Source organism: Cetorhinus maximus, chromosome 3 (assembly GCF_964194155.1).
Source record: "Cetorhinus maximus chromosome 3, sCetMax3.hap1.1, whole genome shotgun sequence".
NCBI lineage: Eukaryota > Metazoa > Chordata > Chondrichthyes > Lamniformes > Cetorhinidae > Cetorhinus > Cetorhinus maximus.
The window spans coordinates 146,844,815-146,860,527 of record NC_135881.1 but is presented as its reverse complement, the minus strand read 5'-3'; the positions used below and the strand labels follow the sequence as shown (position 1 = coordinate 146,860,527).

The 15,713-nt window shown below is 44.5% G+C and overlaps 1 non-coding gene across 1 annotated transcript; it reads left to right on the top strand.

Moving 5' to 3' along the window:
* Window positions 1-15,097: 15,097 nt before the first annotated feature.
* On the top strand, window positions 15,098-15,205 carry LOC144679260 (U6 spliceosomal RNA). Its single transcript, XR_013576290.1, has one exon. It is a non-coding gene; the product is annotated as a U6 spliceosomal RNA (small nuclear RNA).
* Window positions 15,206-15,713: the final 508 nt, after the last annotated feature.

The window sequence follows — 15,713 nt, the reverse complement described above, 5'->3', positions numbered from 1 at the left end:
AGGTGGAGAACCAGACTTGGCCTTCCAGTCATTGTGACCCTGACTGGTTCAGAGGAGGACGCACTGGAGATAAGCAGAGTTTCAGAATCGATGGCCATTGGTGATGACGAGATGGACATCTTCCAGATATCTGGTGACAGAATTAGGTATCACCATTAGACAGCACACAGCACTCACCTATGTTGGGTTGGTGTTAGCAGGCATTGAAATATGATGATCTGCACAATGAGGATGGAGAACCCTCTCACATAGAAACATAGAAACTAGGAGCAGGAGTAGGCCATCAGCCCTTCGAGCCTGCTCTGCCATTCATTATGATCATGGCTGATCATCCAACTTTACTTGTCAATTCTAATTCATGTCTGTCAACTCCCACAGCTCCAGCAAGCATTTTCAAAAGCATGTACTAGAGGAAGAGGAAGACTCTGCAGAAAAGATCATGCACTCTGTGGAAGCACCTTTGCATGACTTATGCACATCCTCCCCCAGCTCAGATATACACTCCTTGGTGGGCCTCCGAGACAGGTTGTTGGGTCGTCACAAGGTAACAGAAATGACCACCAATGTATTGGAAATCACCTTCAATGTAATGAAAACACACTCCCGGGTCTATTTCTCTTAGTTAAAAGGTATTGAATTCAAGTCATCTGATATATCAATTTTTAGCTATAAAATCCCATTTTCTGTGATATTTATGCTGCTCATTTGAAATTATTGAGTAGATTAATTTTTTAGCATGGAAAAGTGCTAATTATTGGGGTAGACTATGTAAGACTGACAGGTGGTCTCCTACTGTAATAAGTTGTTGAGAATACCATTAGAAGGACATAATTCTTAAGTTAAACAGATCTTGTCATGTATTAAAATGGCAATATACAAATCCAGTTTCTCCTGGACTAAAACTGAAACTTCTCCAGTCAGATACCAAAAGAGAATTCACCTCACAGGCTTGGTCCACCTTGCAGTTCCATTCACAGTCATCACACTGTGGCTCCAGGATGTCTACATATATCCTTTGGGATGTTAGTACCTACTCCCTATCATTAGATGATGTAAGCGACCAATGGAAGGCATTTCAACTAATTACTAAATCACTGTGAATAGTTGGATGTAGTGAATTTGAGAACATGGAGAATGACTCTGTTGCAATCCTAGAGGGAAAATAATGAGTGTGAATTCTGTTCAGTACACAGAAATACATTTAGGTTAGACCATGTCCAGAGTTAAGATGAATTATAATAGCCATGAAAAGAAAAAGAATTCAGACCACAAAATTCATAGAAAGAAAATATCGAGCACTTCCATCATTTTCATTGATGGTTTGCAGGTGTACCAGTTTGCCTTCATGGTTAAGCTGTTTGAGAAGCACATTTCATTGGTTTCACTGAAAGTTGATGACTTTTGGACAGGAAGATCATAAGTTGAAAAGCAGTATTTAGATGTCAAAGTAGACACAGTGAAGACATTGAATCATGCAACTAGGAATGTTGATGGGTCACAGTCTGGTCAAGATTGTGGTGTTTTGTCTGGAGCTGTCTGAAAACAATGTGAAATGAAGCAGATCAATGTTGTATGGACCTCACTCTCTCTCTCTCTCACCCGCCTTGTCAACGAGATGTACAACTAGTCTTGTTGTAATGCTTGAAAGTTCATAGTAACACTTTAATCAAACAGAATGTAACAAAAGTGATTCATTTATATTATGCCATTCCCACAAAGAATCCCTATTGTCATCATCCACTTTGGTTTGAATTGAAACTCTCCTCAGATATTTATCCCAGTTTGCAGCTATCAGCAGTTTGTATTAAGGTAGCTGCTTTGTGATGTGTGTTATTCCCATGATTATTCAACAGTTGAAATCCTACTTTCAGAAATCTCATTATTTGTGTTGAGAGTTAGATAAATGAGTCTGGGGTGTCACCAAGATAGATTGCTCATTGCTTATGTTACACACTATCCCATTTTTCTTCCTCTCGTTAGCTCCTGTTTTTACTTCTTGATAATATTTTATATCTCCTGTGATCTTAAGGGAAAATATGGAAGTTGTCCTTAAATATTTGTATTCTATCACTTAAAAAATTTCTGCATGTTGACTATGTTTATATTAGTCAAACATTAAACCTAAATGCAACAGATCTAGCCATTTTGTTAGTTGGTTGAAAGAATTAACGTAAAAAAACTTATATAGAAACATAGAAAATAGGAGCAGGAGTAGGCCATTTGGCCCTATAAGCCTGCTCCGCCATTCATTATGATCATGGCTGATCATCCAGCTCAATAGCCTGCTCCCGCTTTCTCCCTATATCCTTTGATCCCTTTCGCCCCAAGAGCTATATCTAACTCCTTCTTGAAAACATACAATGTTTTGGCCTCAACTACTTTCTGTGGTAGCAAATTCCAGAAGCTCACCACTCTCTGAGTGAAGAAATTTCTCCTCATCTCAGTCCTAAATGGTCTACCCCGTATCCTCAGACGTGATCCCTGGTTCTGGATTCCCCCACCATCGGGAATATCCTTCCTGCATCTATCCTGTCTAGTCCTATTAGAATTTTAAAAGTTTCTATGAGATCCCCCCTCATTCTTCTAAACTCCAGCGAATATAATCCTAACCGACTCAATCTCTCCTCATATGTCAGTCCCACCATCCCAGGAATCAGTCTGGTAAACCATCGCTGCAACTCCCTCTATAGCAAGAACATCCTTCCTCAGATAAGACCAAAACCGCACACAATATTCCAGGTGTGGTCTCACCAAGGCCCTGTATAATTGCAGCAAGACATCCCTGCTCCTGTACTATATTAAATGCACACACACGCATGACAGACATTGGCCGGAATTTTCCAGCCCCTCACGTTGGCGGGATCTTCCGGTCCCACCGTTGTGAACGGAAATGTCAATGGCTTGGCCGCCCCACTGCCAGGGAGGGGCAGGGAGGTTGGAGGGGCAGTGGTGGGAGGGTGGGCCATCATTTCTATAATTCAATACCGAAATTAACCAGGTAATGTTTTATAGAGCTGACATTGCCAGGGTAAAATGTACCTCTGAGTGAATTTAAGTGGGTTCCCCAGGTTTGAGGTGAATCCTTATATTTTGTTGTCTATATCAATGATTTGGATGATAATGTGGTAAATTGGATCAGCAAGTTTGCTGATGACACTAAGATTGGAGGCGTTGTGGACAGCGAGGAAGGCTTTCAAAGCTTGCAGAGGGATCTGGACCAACTGGAAAAATGGGCCAGAAAATGGCAGATGGAATTTAATGCGGAAAAGTGTGAGGTGCTGCATTTTGGAAGGTCAAACCAAGGTAGGACATACACAGTAAATGGTAGGGCACTGAGGAGTGCGGAGGAACAAAGGGATCTGGGAGTTCAGATACATAATTCCCTGAAAGTGGCGTCACAGGTAGACAGGGTTGTAAAGAAAGCTTTTGGTATGCTGGCCTTCATAAATCAAAATATTGAGTATAGGAGCTGGGATGTTATGGTGAGGTTGTATAAGACATTGGTGAGGCCAACTTTGGAGTATTGTGTGCAGTTCTGGTCGCCTAACTATAGGAAGGATATCAGTAAGATTGAGAGAGTGCAGAGAAGATTTACTAGGATGTTGCCAGGTCTTAAGGAGTTGAGTTACAGGGAAAGCTTAAACAGGTTAGGACTTTATTCCTTGAAGCTTAGAAGAATGAGGGGAGATTTGATAGAAGTTTACAAAATTATGAGGGGTATAGACAGAGTAAATGCGAGTAGGCTCTTTCAACTTAGATTAGGAGAGATAAACACGAGAGGATATGGCTTTAGGGTGAAAGGGGAAAGGTTTAGGGGGAACATTAGGGGGAACTTCTTCACTCAGAGAGTGGTGAGAGTGTGGAACGAGCTACCATCTGACATGGTAAATGCGGGCTCACTCAAGTTTTAAAAATAAATTGGATAGATACATGGATGGGAGAGGTCTGGAGGGTTATGGACTAGGTGCAGGTCAATGGGACTAGCGGAATAATATTTCGGCACAGACTAGAAGGGCCGAATGGCCTGTTTTCTGTGCTGTAGTGTTCTATGGTTCTATGGTTCTAATAATACTCAGAACCTAGGGAGGAACATAGGAGGAGGAATAATCCATTCAGCAATTAAGCCTGTTCCACCATTCAATTAAATCATAGCTGACCTGTAACAACTCCATTTACTCGCCTTGTTTCTCTACCCCTTATCATCCTTGTCTAACAAAAACCCACCAATCTTGATAGTGACATTTTCAATTGACCTAGTCTCAGAGCATTTTGGGGAAGAGAGTTTCACATTCACACAATTTTTTGGGTATTGTACTGCTTTCTGACATACCCCTGAATGGCCGATCTCTAATTTGAAGGATGTGCACACTTGTTCTGGTCTCTTCTACCAAAGGAAATAGTTTATCTCTATCTGCACTATCAAATCATCTTAAAACACCTCCGTTAAATCACCTCTGACTCCTCTATATTATGGGGAATGCAAGCCTAGTCTATGCAACATGTCCTCATAATTTAAGTCTTTTAGCCCTGATATCTTTCTGGTGTACCTGTGCTGCTCTCCTTCCAAGGCTAATATTTCCTTCCTGAAGTGAAGTGCCAAGAATTGAATGCGATACTCCAAATGGAATCTAACCAGAGCTCCGTACTGCTGTAATAAAACTTCCACCCCTTTGTATTCCAGTCCTCTTGCGATTAGACCAGCATTTCACTAGCTTTTTAAATTATTTTTTAGATCTAGTCGCCTAACTTTTAGTGATTACTTGGACCCCTAAACCTCTCCACGCACCCATTGTTCCTAGCTTCTGCCATTTAGAAACTAACCATTTTGAGGAGCCTCGCATGCTCAGTGATAGTCATATAGCCAGGTCAGCTGCTTTATCTAGTCAAAAATCATAGTGACAGCCAAACAATTTTCAAAACCAATTAAGTTGCTAATTTATGAAGAAAATTATATAACAGATTGTTTTCACATAAAAAAAAGTCTTAAATAGTAGGGTCCCATCACCTCTTAGTGGATGCAATGCTTCTCAATTTCCCATTACTTGCTGGCAGGTAAAAAGTGTCTCAATCATAGGAAACACTGCCTCTGATAGTAGTGATTCAATCATTAAGATAATGTGCTTAATCTCATTCACATTAATTTGAAAGGTTTCCAGTAGGCAAATCTAAACATCCCTATCAGGCATGTTCAAACCAACAGAAAATCCATACAGTTGCATTGCATGATTAGCTTTGGGTAATCAAAAGTGACAAAGACTGCAACCCTAAATAATATATTGCAAATCACCCCCAGTAACTGATATTTTTATATTTTAAAAATGTTCTGTACTAGAATGAGTGAAAAAATATTTACTTCCAAGAACGTCTTAGACCACCCCTCCTAGTGCCAACCTAATTACCTTCTACCCCGGCAGCTCCACAAATGGTATGTACTGAAATTGGCAAGATGTACTTAACAGAGACCCTAGGGATCCCTTGGGCCTCTGGTTTTCAATCCACCTATAAATAACTTGGATAAAAGAATAGAGAACCATACATCTAAATGTGTTACAAAAACAGAATTACCTGGAAAAACTCAGCAGGTCTGGCAACATCGGCGGAGAAGAAAAGAGTTGACATTTTGAGTCCTCATGACCCTTCAACAGAACTCAATTTGATGCTGCCAGACCTGCTGAGTTTTTCCAGGTAATTCTGTTTTTGTTTTGGATTTCCAGCATCCGCAGTTTTTTGTTTTTATTTTTTACATCTAAATGTGTTGATGACATTAAGTTAGGTAGCCTAGTAAATAGTTTCGGTTGGAGCAGGAGTAAGAAAAAAGAACGTTTTTTTTAATTCATCATGGGAGGTGGGCATGACTGGCTAGGCCAGCATTTATTGCCCATCCTTAACTGCCCTTGAGAAGCTGGTGGTGAGCTGCCTTCTTGAACTGGTGCAGTCCATATGGTGTAGGTACATTACCCCTATACTGCCTTTCACGACCACCGGATGTCTCAAAGTACTTTACAGCCAATGAAGTATTTTTGAAGTGTAGTCACAGTTGTAACATAGGAAACATAGCAGGTAATTTTCACACAGCAAGCTCCCTCAAACAGCAATGTGATAATGACCAGATAATCTGTTTTTTCTTTGTGATGTTGATCGAGAGATAAATATTGTCTAGGATGCTGGGGATACTCCCCTGCTCTTCCTCAAAATACTACCACAGGATATTCCACACCCGTCTGCGAGGATAGTTAGGGCCTAGGTTTAATGCCCCATCTGAAAAACAACACCTCCAATAGTGCAGCGCTCCCTCAGTGCAGCACTGGAGTGTCAGCCTTGATTTTTGTCCTGGATTGGGACTTGAACCCCAAGTCTTGTGACTCGCAAGGTAAGAATGCTACCAACTGAGTCACACTTGGCACTACAGAGACAGTGATTGATTAATTCACTGGCAAAAGTGTGGCAGATGGAATTCAATGTGGGAAAGTCTAAGGATATTCACTTTGGATCGGAGCAGAATAGATGAGATTATTTTCTAAATGGTGAGAAGCTAGGAACAGTGGATGAATAGAGAGGGCTAAGGGTCCAAGTACAGAAATGACTCAAATTTAATGGACAGATACAGAACAATAATTGAAAAGGCTGATGAAATATTGGCCTTATTTCAAGAGAACTCAAATACAAATGAGTGAAGTGATGTTACAGCTGTACAGAGTTCTGGTTACACCCATCTCAAGTAGTGCATTCAGTGCTGGGAACCATACCTCGGGAAGGATATATTGGCCTTAGAAGGGAAGCAGTTCGGATTCATCTGAATGATACTGGGAAAGGTGTAATTTATGAATACAGTTTACATAAACCGAGACTTGTATTACATTGTGTATCGAAGATTCAGGCATGATCTGATTGACGTGTCCACTGTTGAACAATCCTGCCTTAAAATTGGAGTTAGGCCATTAAGGGGTAATGTCAGGAATCACTTCCTCACACAAAGGGTAGAAGAAATCTCGAACTCTATTCCCAAACAAACTCTTGAGGCTAGGCCAATTGAAAATTTCAAAACTAAAGGCGGAATCATCTCAGATTTGCACTAAATGTGGTAGCGGGTGGGTAAAATAAAGGTTTTAAACGCCATATCATCCCATACCTGCCATATTCATTATGCACTCTTGGGAAACTCGCCATTTCCATGGCGGGTGGGTTCTCATCGCCCGCCTGCCATTACCTCACTGCTGCATCACACCGGGCACCATATTTAAAGTCCAGCTGCCAGCACACATCTCAGGGCTTCCAGACCACCACTGCTGCATGGAAGGCATGGCCCTGAAACTGAAGAAGGCTGCAGCCCCCAGGTTCAGTGACGCGTCCCCAGAGCACCTTTTGGATGTTGTGGAGGCCCGCCTGGATGTCCTCTACCCCAGCTCTGGCCACAGGATGGGTAGCAACAGCAGTGACCTGGCTTGGGAGGTGGTGGCGATGGTGGTCAGCGCCAACACTCTTCAAAAGAAGACAGCCACCCAATGCCGCAAGAGGATGAATGATCTCTTCTGTTCAGCCAGGGTAAGTCAGTCTTCTCATCACTCTCAACTTACACACTCACAAACCCATCACACATCCACAGGGCCCTCACTCACTGACAGTGCAAGGGACATCACCATTCATTCTCTCACACACACCTTCATTGTCCTCATCCCGTCCATGGACCACTGACCACCTGCACTTATCATCTAGCCTGGCAGGCATCTTGCTCTCTCCATCTCAATTCATATAGGACAAGCTGGCACACGACAACAGGGAGAGGTTGCGGACCAGTGCAGGAATGCCCAAAATCAAGGTCCTCACAGACTTTGAAAACAGAGCCATCCAGCTGGCCAGCGAGGATCTGGACCGTTCCTGTGCTGAGGGTGAGGTCAGCAATGAACTACCAAGTGAGGGTCCAGCTGTGCAACATCCATCACACAACCATGTTGTGAGTGATGTGTCTGTTTCACAGGCCACTGCCAGGCAGTAATTATCTCCCCTTGCTTCTGCAGGCACATCTGGGAAACAGCCAAGAGAGTACATGACCCAAGGCCTCTAGTCAAGCCCTGAAGACACCTTGGAAGAGGAATCTGAAGGCACCCCCCTTGAAGTCCCGTCACAGTGCTCACCCACAGCCTCCAGCAGCGCAGGGACACATACCTCGGTGGGACCTAACTTTAGAATAGCCTCGAGATCACAATCTGGTGAGCACATCGCACTTTCTGATCCACAGCAGGTGGAGGCAGGGTCTTCACAGAATCACAAAATTTTAGCAGCATAGAAGGAGGTCATTCAGCCCATTGTGTCTGGAGCGGCCCTCCAAATGAGCATTATGACCTAGTGCTGTTGCCCTACCCTTTCCCCGTACCCCTGCATATTGTTTCTATTCAAATAATCATCTGATGCCCTCTTGAATGTCTCAATTGAACATGCCTCCACCACACTTCCAGGCAGTGCATTCCAGACCTGAACTACTCATTGTGTGAAAAAGCCTTTTCTCACATCACATTTGCTTCTTTTGCAAGTCACTTTAAATCTGTGCCCTCTCGTTCTTGATCCTTTGATGAGCGGGAACAGCTTCTCCCTATCTACTCTGTCCAGCCCCCTCATGATTTTGAACATCTCTATCAAATCTCCTCTTAACCTTCTTCTCTCCAAGGGGAACAGCCCCAGCCTCTCCAAACTATCCTCATAGCTAAAGTTTCTCATTCCTGGAACCATTCTTGTAAACCTCTTCTGACTCTCTCCAATGTGTTCACATCCTTCCTATAATGTGGCTTCCAGGACTGTACACAATACTTACTCCAGCTGAGATCTAATGGGTGTCTTATATAAATTCAGCAGAACCTCCTTGCTCTTGTACTCTATGCCACTATTAATAAAGCCCAGGATACTATATGATTTATTAACTGCTCTCTCCACCTGCCCCTCCACCTTCAATGATCTATGCACATATACACCCAGGTCTTTCTGCTCCTGCACCCCCTTCAAAATTTCACCTCTATTTAAATTTTCTGTCCATGTTCTTCTTATCAAAATGCATCACCTCACACTTCTCCACATTGAACTTCATCTGCCACCTAACTGCCCACTCCATCAACTCGTCTATGTCCTTTTGAAGTTCTGCACTGTCCTCCTCACGGTTTACAACACTCCCAGCTTCATTTCATCCACAAACTTTGAAAGTGTCCCCTGCACACCAAGATCTAGATCATTAATATACATAAGGAAAAGCAAGGGTCCCAATACTGACCCCTCGGAAACTCCACTACAAACCATCCTCCAGCCCGAAAAATGGCCATTGACCGTTAGTCTCTGCTTCATATTTTTCAGCCAATTTTGTATCCATGTTGCTGCTGTCCCTTTTCTTCCATAATTTTTCTCACAAGTCTATTGTGTGGCATTGTATCAAATGCCTTTTGAAAGTCCATGTACATCACATCAACAGCATTAACCTCATCGACCTTTTCTACTACCTCTTCAAAAAACTCCAGCAAGTTAGTTAAACACGATTTCCACTTTAGAAATCCATGCTGGTTCTACCTTATTAACTCATATTTTTCCACGTGACTACTAATTCTACCCTGAATAATTGTTTCTAGAATCCTGCCCACCACTGAAGTTAAACTGACTGGTCTGTAATTGCTGGGCTTATTCTTACAATCTTTTTTGAACAAGAGCGTAATGTTTGTACTTCCCAGGTGTCCGGCACTCGGAGGACTGCTGGAGGCCAGAAATTTGCTGAGTCCGAGTCAGATGACGAGCCGCTGGACTCGGTCATGTCACAGTTGCTGGAGCTGCAAAGGCAAGCTCAGGAACATCAGGAAGGGATGTCCGCTGCACTCCTCAGACTGCAAGGTCCAGTGGAGGAGTCCTTCCACCTTCAGACTGAGGTGATAGCGCCAGAATGCCAATGTACAGAGATCAACACTGGTAGAATGACAGCTGCCATGGAGATCTTGGTCCAGGCCATCGCTCCTGCACTGCTGCGCGGGCTCAATTCCATCGCCGGCGCCATAGTTGGCCTCCAACAGCATGTACACGAGAGGGGTGCGGGGCAGCTCAATCTCACTCCAGCTACCCCTTCTCCTCAAGGAATCAGCCTGGGGCCCGCGGGTACCCACAGGCCACGGGAGGAGGATCAGCAGGTGCACACTCCAGGGCCATCCACCCAGTTGACTCTGAGAGTGTCCAGCCCATCCGAATCCCCTCTTCCTGTGACCTCGGCAACTCAGCTCCACAGGTTGAGGACACTGCCACACAGCAGGACCCAGAAAGCAGGCCGGGGCCCTCCAAGTCTCAGCCCTCCAGAGGTCACCCACCAAGGTTATCACCAATGGGTCATCACAGTCAGCAGGCTGTGGATGTCCAGGGAGCAAAAATACGTAGCAGCAGGGTTGGGAAAGTTAAGAAGAATTAGTTGCACAGACTGGGCCCAGGTGTTAATCACTTGTACATAATGTTCACTATTGTCAATAAACTCCAAAGAATGTCTCCCTGCCTATGGCTCCTTGTTCTGATGAGCTGTGTTCTTGTCACTCAGATGTGAAACCTTTCTGCACAAGATAAAGACAGATGTCTCAGTCCAGGGCCTCTTCCCTGTGCTCTGTGCAATCTCCGGACCAAAGTGATTATCCAGCCTCACACTCTCTGGAAACATTACTGATGCCTGCACCTCATTGGCGCTTGTCATTACTGCCAGAAAGTAGTGAGCAGCCGTCACAGAGTTCCATCATTCTCTCTGTGCTCTCAGCGCCTTTAAGGCGGGGCTGACTCCCATCTCTTCAGCATTTGTGACCAGTGACGCTGTGTGCCTGAAGGGGTCAGGTGCTGAAGGCAGACAAAGCATCAGATGCTTCTAAATTTCTTGGCTGCGTCTCTATGAAATGACCCTGATCACAGAGTGCAAGCGAGCTGCCTTCGGCCAGACAGGAGTCAGGCATTCTCAGGGGCAATGTGAAGATTTATGCCCTCACTGCATGTTGTCATCATCCTCCTGCAACTGAGTGACTATTAGGGCCTCCACTATGTCTCCAAGACAGGAGCATTCTCACAGAGGGTATTCACGCTGCCAGAAGCCAGGCTGGAGTCAAACTTTGACAGATGTAATGTGAGGATCTATGGGGTCACCATCTTCCACAAATCTAGCAACTGTGAGGGCCTCCCAAGCATGCCTGCCATATCTAGCCAGTGCGAGGGGCTCCTCCCTGTCTTTGTTGCCTCCCAGGACCTCCTCACCCTCATCCCCGTTGGCGTCCTCCTCATCAGAGGAGATGTTCAGCTCCTTCATCTCCTCCACGGCTAGCTCGTCTCCCCATTGCAGCGCCAGGTTATAAAGGGCACAGCAGACGACAACGATGTATGGCACCCTCTGGACTGTATTGCAGGGCTCCAGCAGACCAGCTCAGGCACCAGAACCACATCTTCAGCATCCCGATGGTTTGCTCCACCAAGTTGCGAGTTGCAGCATGAGCCTCGTTATATCGTCGCTCTGCTGCAGTCTGAGGCTGCTGCCCGGGTGTCATCAGCCACGGTCTCCGCGGGTAGCCCTTGTCCACGAGGAGCCAGCCCTGCAGCTTCTGTGGACCCTGGAAGACCCAAGGGATCTGTGACCAACTGAAAATGTAGGAGTCGTGCACACTCCCTAGGAACCATGCACACACCTGCAGGGTGCGTTTCTGGTGGTCGCACACCAGCTGCACTTTCAGCGAATGGAACCCCTTGCGGTTGATATAGTTCACTGTGTGTTACGATGGAGATTTGATCGCCACATGAGTGCAGTCGATCGCACTCTGCACCTGTGGGAAACCCAAGATCTGGGTGAATCCAACCCCTCTTGCATCCTGGCTGTCCTGGCCCCGGGTGAAATGCATGAAGTTGTGTGCCCTCACAAAGATGGCATCTGTGACATCGTGGATGAGTTGTGGGTGGAGGCTTGTGAGATCCCACAAGAGGTCACTTGTGGAGCCCTGAAAGACAATGGCAGGGCTGCGCTTGCACTCCCCCTTCACCACCAGTTGCCTCAAAGGCAGGGCTGCCCTTAACCCTGAGCCCCTAATGCCCCTGAAGCTTGAAGTTCTACAGGTGACCCTGGCGAGCGCTCACAAACTGTGTACTCACCTCCGAGATCCCCTCAAAGTGCAGGCCGCCAAGTGCACTTTTATGTGCTGTTTTGAAACACATCAGCGTGCTTTCCCGCTGTCATGGACGGACAATCCAGTGTAGGTGGGGGGTGGGGTGGGGGTACTACACCACCTTGTGGAATACCTACATTCAGTCCACAATCATGACCTCAAACTTCTAGTTGGTTTTTATTTTCATTAAGCCACCTTGTTTCCATGCTGACCTCCCTGTCCTTGGCATGCTATTGTGTTCCAGTGAACCAAGCTTGAGGAGCAGCACCTTTTCTTCTGACTTGACATTCCTATAGCCTTCTGGACTCAACATTGAGTTCAACAACTTTAGATCATAACCTCTACCTCCATCTTGTTTATGTATTTCCTCTTCTCCCTTTTTTGTTTTGCTGGGTTGATCTTGTCTTGTTTCTTTCTTTATTCCTCCATGTTGCATTTGAATGGTTACTATGTAGCCATTCACGCCTCATCTGGACACAACCTTTCTTTACTATAACCATTACCACTCTCTTTGGCTGTTGCATCATGAAATCTTTTGTTATTTGATCTCCCTTGCCCTCCAGCCTATCACAGGCCTTCTCCTTTGCTCCTCTTGCCCTTACCCCCTTCCAGTGGCTTAAAAACCTGTATATTTCTATCTTTTGTATGATACCAGATATTACTACTGGACAAGTCAGATCCCAGGGTGGAACCCAATTTGATTGATCCGAACTTTTTTGTTTAAATATGTGGAGAGTGGCTACTGAACAGAGTCACAGGAGTCAGCTGATGAACTTATAGCAAAGGAATAAAATATTTATTAAGCAACCTAAAGATGAACTATATTACAATATTCCTTCATCCACAATTATACCTTAACAAATATATACAGATTCGTAAGGATAATACCAGTTACAAAAGCTATCTTATACTCTAATGTTCACAGTAAGTACACAGCCCATGTAAACCAATAGATGGCCTGTGGTCAGGCACACTACTCTCTGAAACCAAGGCCAGAATTTTGACGTCGGCATGTGGGGGTGAGCCCGACACGCCGACGTGCAAAATGACATGAGATGACGTCGGGCGTGCATCCCAATTTCATCTAATGTCGTTTAGACCTTTTGTTCAGCGGGCATGCGCTGGAGGCGACCGTGTTCCTGCCGAACTGTCAAAGGCCTATTAAGGCCATCAGGGAAGTGGCTTAGATAATTAACAGCACTGCCCGTTCAACCTTAAGGTTGGCTGGCAAGCGAAGAGCACAAGCGGCCTTCGCGTTTTACAGGAAACCTCATCCACGGGTGGGATGAGATTTCCTGAAAGTTTTATGAAATAAATAAATAATTTTGCACAATTCATAAACATGTCCCAGCTAATGAAGGGACATGTCTAAATAATTTTTAACTTTATTATTTATGAACTTTTATTATGTACTTAATCTCCCTTAATCTGAGGCAGCTCCATGCATCAAGGAGATTTCTGTGCTCTTTCACGCGCATGCGCGAAAGAGCGCAGGCCCTGACCCTCCTTCCTCCCCCCGCCCGCACAGGTGACACTGAGCACTACCAGCCATGCATCACGTAAAATGGCAGTGCGTGGCCGATCACGGACAGCGATCGGCTCCACGCCCGCCCGCACCCACTCTCAACTGGGCCACCCGACCTGCAGAAAATTCTCCCCCAAGTGATAGATACCACCCCAAAACAGATGCTATGGGTCGTTCATCAACTCCCCCTCAGATGCTTATCACACCGTGAACGAGCCAGTCTCACTGAACTCTGTCTTTCACACGAGGGTTTCGAATCTCCACTCTCGAAGAACTCGCTTTGGAATCTTCTCCCAAACTGATGCTTTCTCTCAGATGCCTTCGACAAGGGTCCACCTCCGGAGTTTCGAGGTCTCCCGGATCACCGTGTGTATTCAAGCTTCCTTCCATGCACTCTCTTTCACTGACTCAGCTGTACCAATAAAACACCACGGCTGCATATGCCCGTAATAGAGTTACAGACCTTCAGCCATCTCCTTGGATCTTCTGGCTTCTTGCAAGCTTATTTTGCTTTAAATCTGCATCCTGCAACTTCTCCCTTTAAGCTTGGAGCCTTCCTCTCTGCTCCTTGCTTTTAACTTCTCTTAACAAGACCTTTTCCAGATTTCTGTTCTTTCCCTTTCTCTATAAGGTCTTTTTGGGGCCTTCCTTCTTCTGTTCTTTGGGGAAACCTGCTTCCTCTGCAGTTCCCTCTGTTGTGTCCAGCCTCTCCAAGCAGCTGGTTTCAACTTTAATTTGGGACTTGCTATCTATCCCTCTCTTATGCTGCTTCTGCTGGCAACTCCTTTCAACTTTAGAGCACGCTGACCAACGGAACTTAAACTGCTTTTGGTTTCCCTATCTGTGTGTGTGTGTGTTGTGGGGGGGCTCGCTCTCTGGATACCTGTTGCTAGGCAACAACACAGTTCTTTTCTACATTGTTTGTTTTGACTTCCCTAAACCACTACCTCCCTTGATAAAACAACTCTCCACTTCAAGGGTCATAAAACTCATTAAAATACAGGCAGCTTTTAAAGTGAAACTAAAACTCAAGTTTCATCCTTTTAACCCACCAATACAGAAATACAGATTAAACTTGAACTTAAAGATATACCTGATTGCTAACACCTCCAAACACAAATAAAACTTACTTAAAGCTATCGGTTTCCTAATGCTTTCTTCAGTCCTGATGAAAGGTCATCCCTATATCTAAATGAGATGGGAATCTTGTTTGACAAAGTTGCAGAAAGTGTGAGCTAATAATATCCTAATGAGGAAAACAACATCTGGGACCTGAATAAATAGGGCAACCAATAGGGTATTCTGTTATTCTGTGGGCCTTAGTTTCAGTTGTCCTTGGTTAGGATCAATAAAGGCTGCTGGAGGCAAGGCTGTTGGTAAACTTTAACAATTATTAAACATTCTTCTAACTATGTACAGGATAATGCTTAGCATTGTGCTCGCTTCGGCAGCACATATACTAAAAATTGGAACGATACCGAGAAGATTAGCATGGCCCCTGCGCAAGGATGACATGCAAATTCGTGAAGCATTCCATATTTTACACTTTCAGAACATAATGCTTAGCATGAGGTTTCATATAGAACTCTCTGTCAGCATACTCTATTGTCATGTGATCTTACATCGCTGATGATGTAGAGTGTCTATTTACATTAATCCTTTACATTACAGGTATCCCCTTAACCAATAAGATTTAAGGATGGGAAATAAAGACAGGACGGACTGAGAATGAGGGTCAATTAAAGGAGGGGAAATTCAACGTCAATCAAGTGCAGAAGAAATAAAGCAAGCGAGAAAATGACTAGACTAAGAGAGAAAAAAAGAGACAGAAAGGAAATAAGATTTTTTTTAAAAATTCACATTGTTACAACTCCCCAGAAATTCACAACCTGAAGGAATGAAACTCCTCACCTCTAATAGATGGTTTTTGGTGCTAGAGAGGCTGATTCACAGTCATTAGCACTTATCATGCCTGTAAAAGGACACTTGAGCTTTGGGTGACAAGCCTTAACTTTCTATGGTGAGTATAGTGGGAAATTAATAGGCAAATA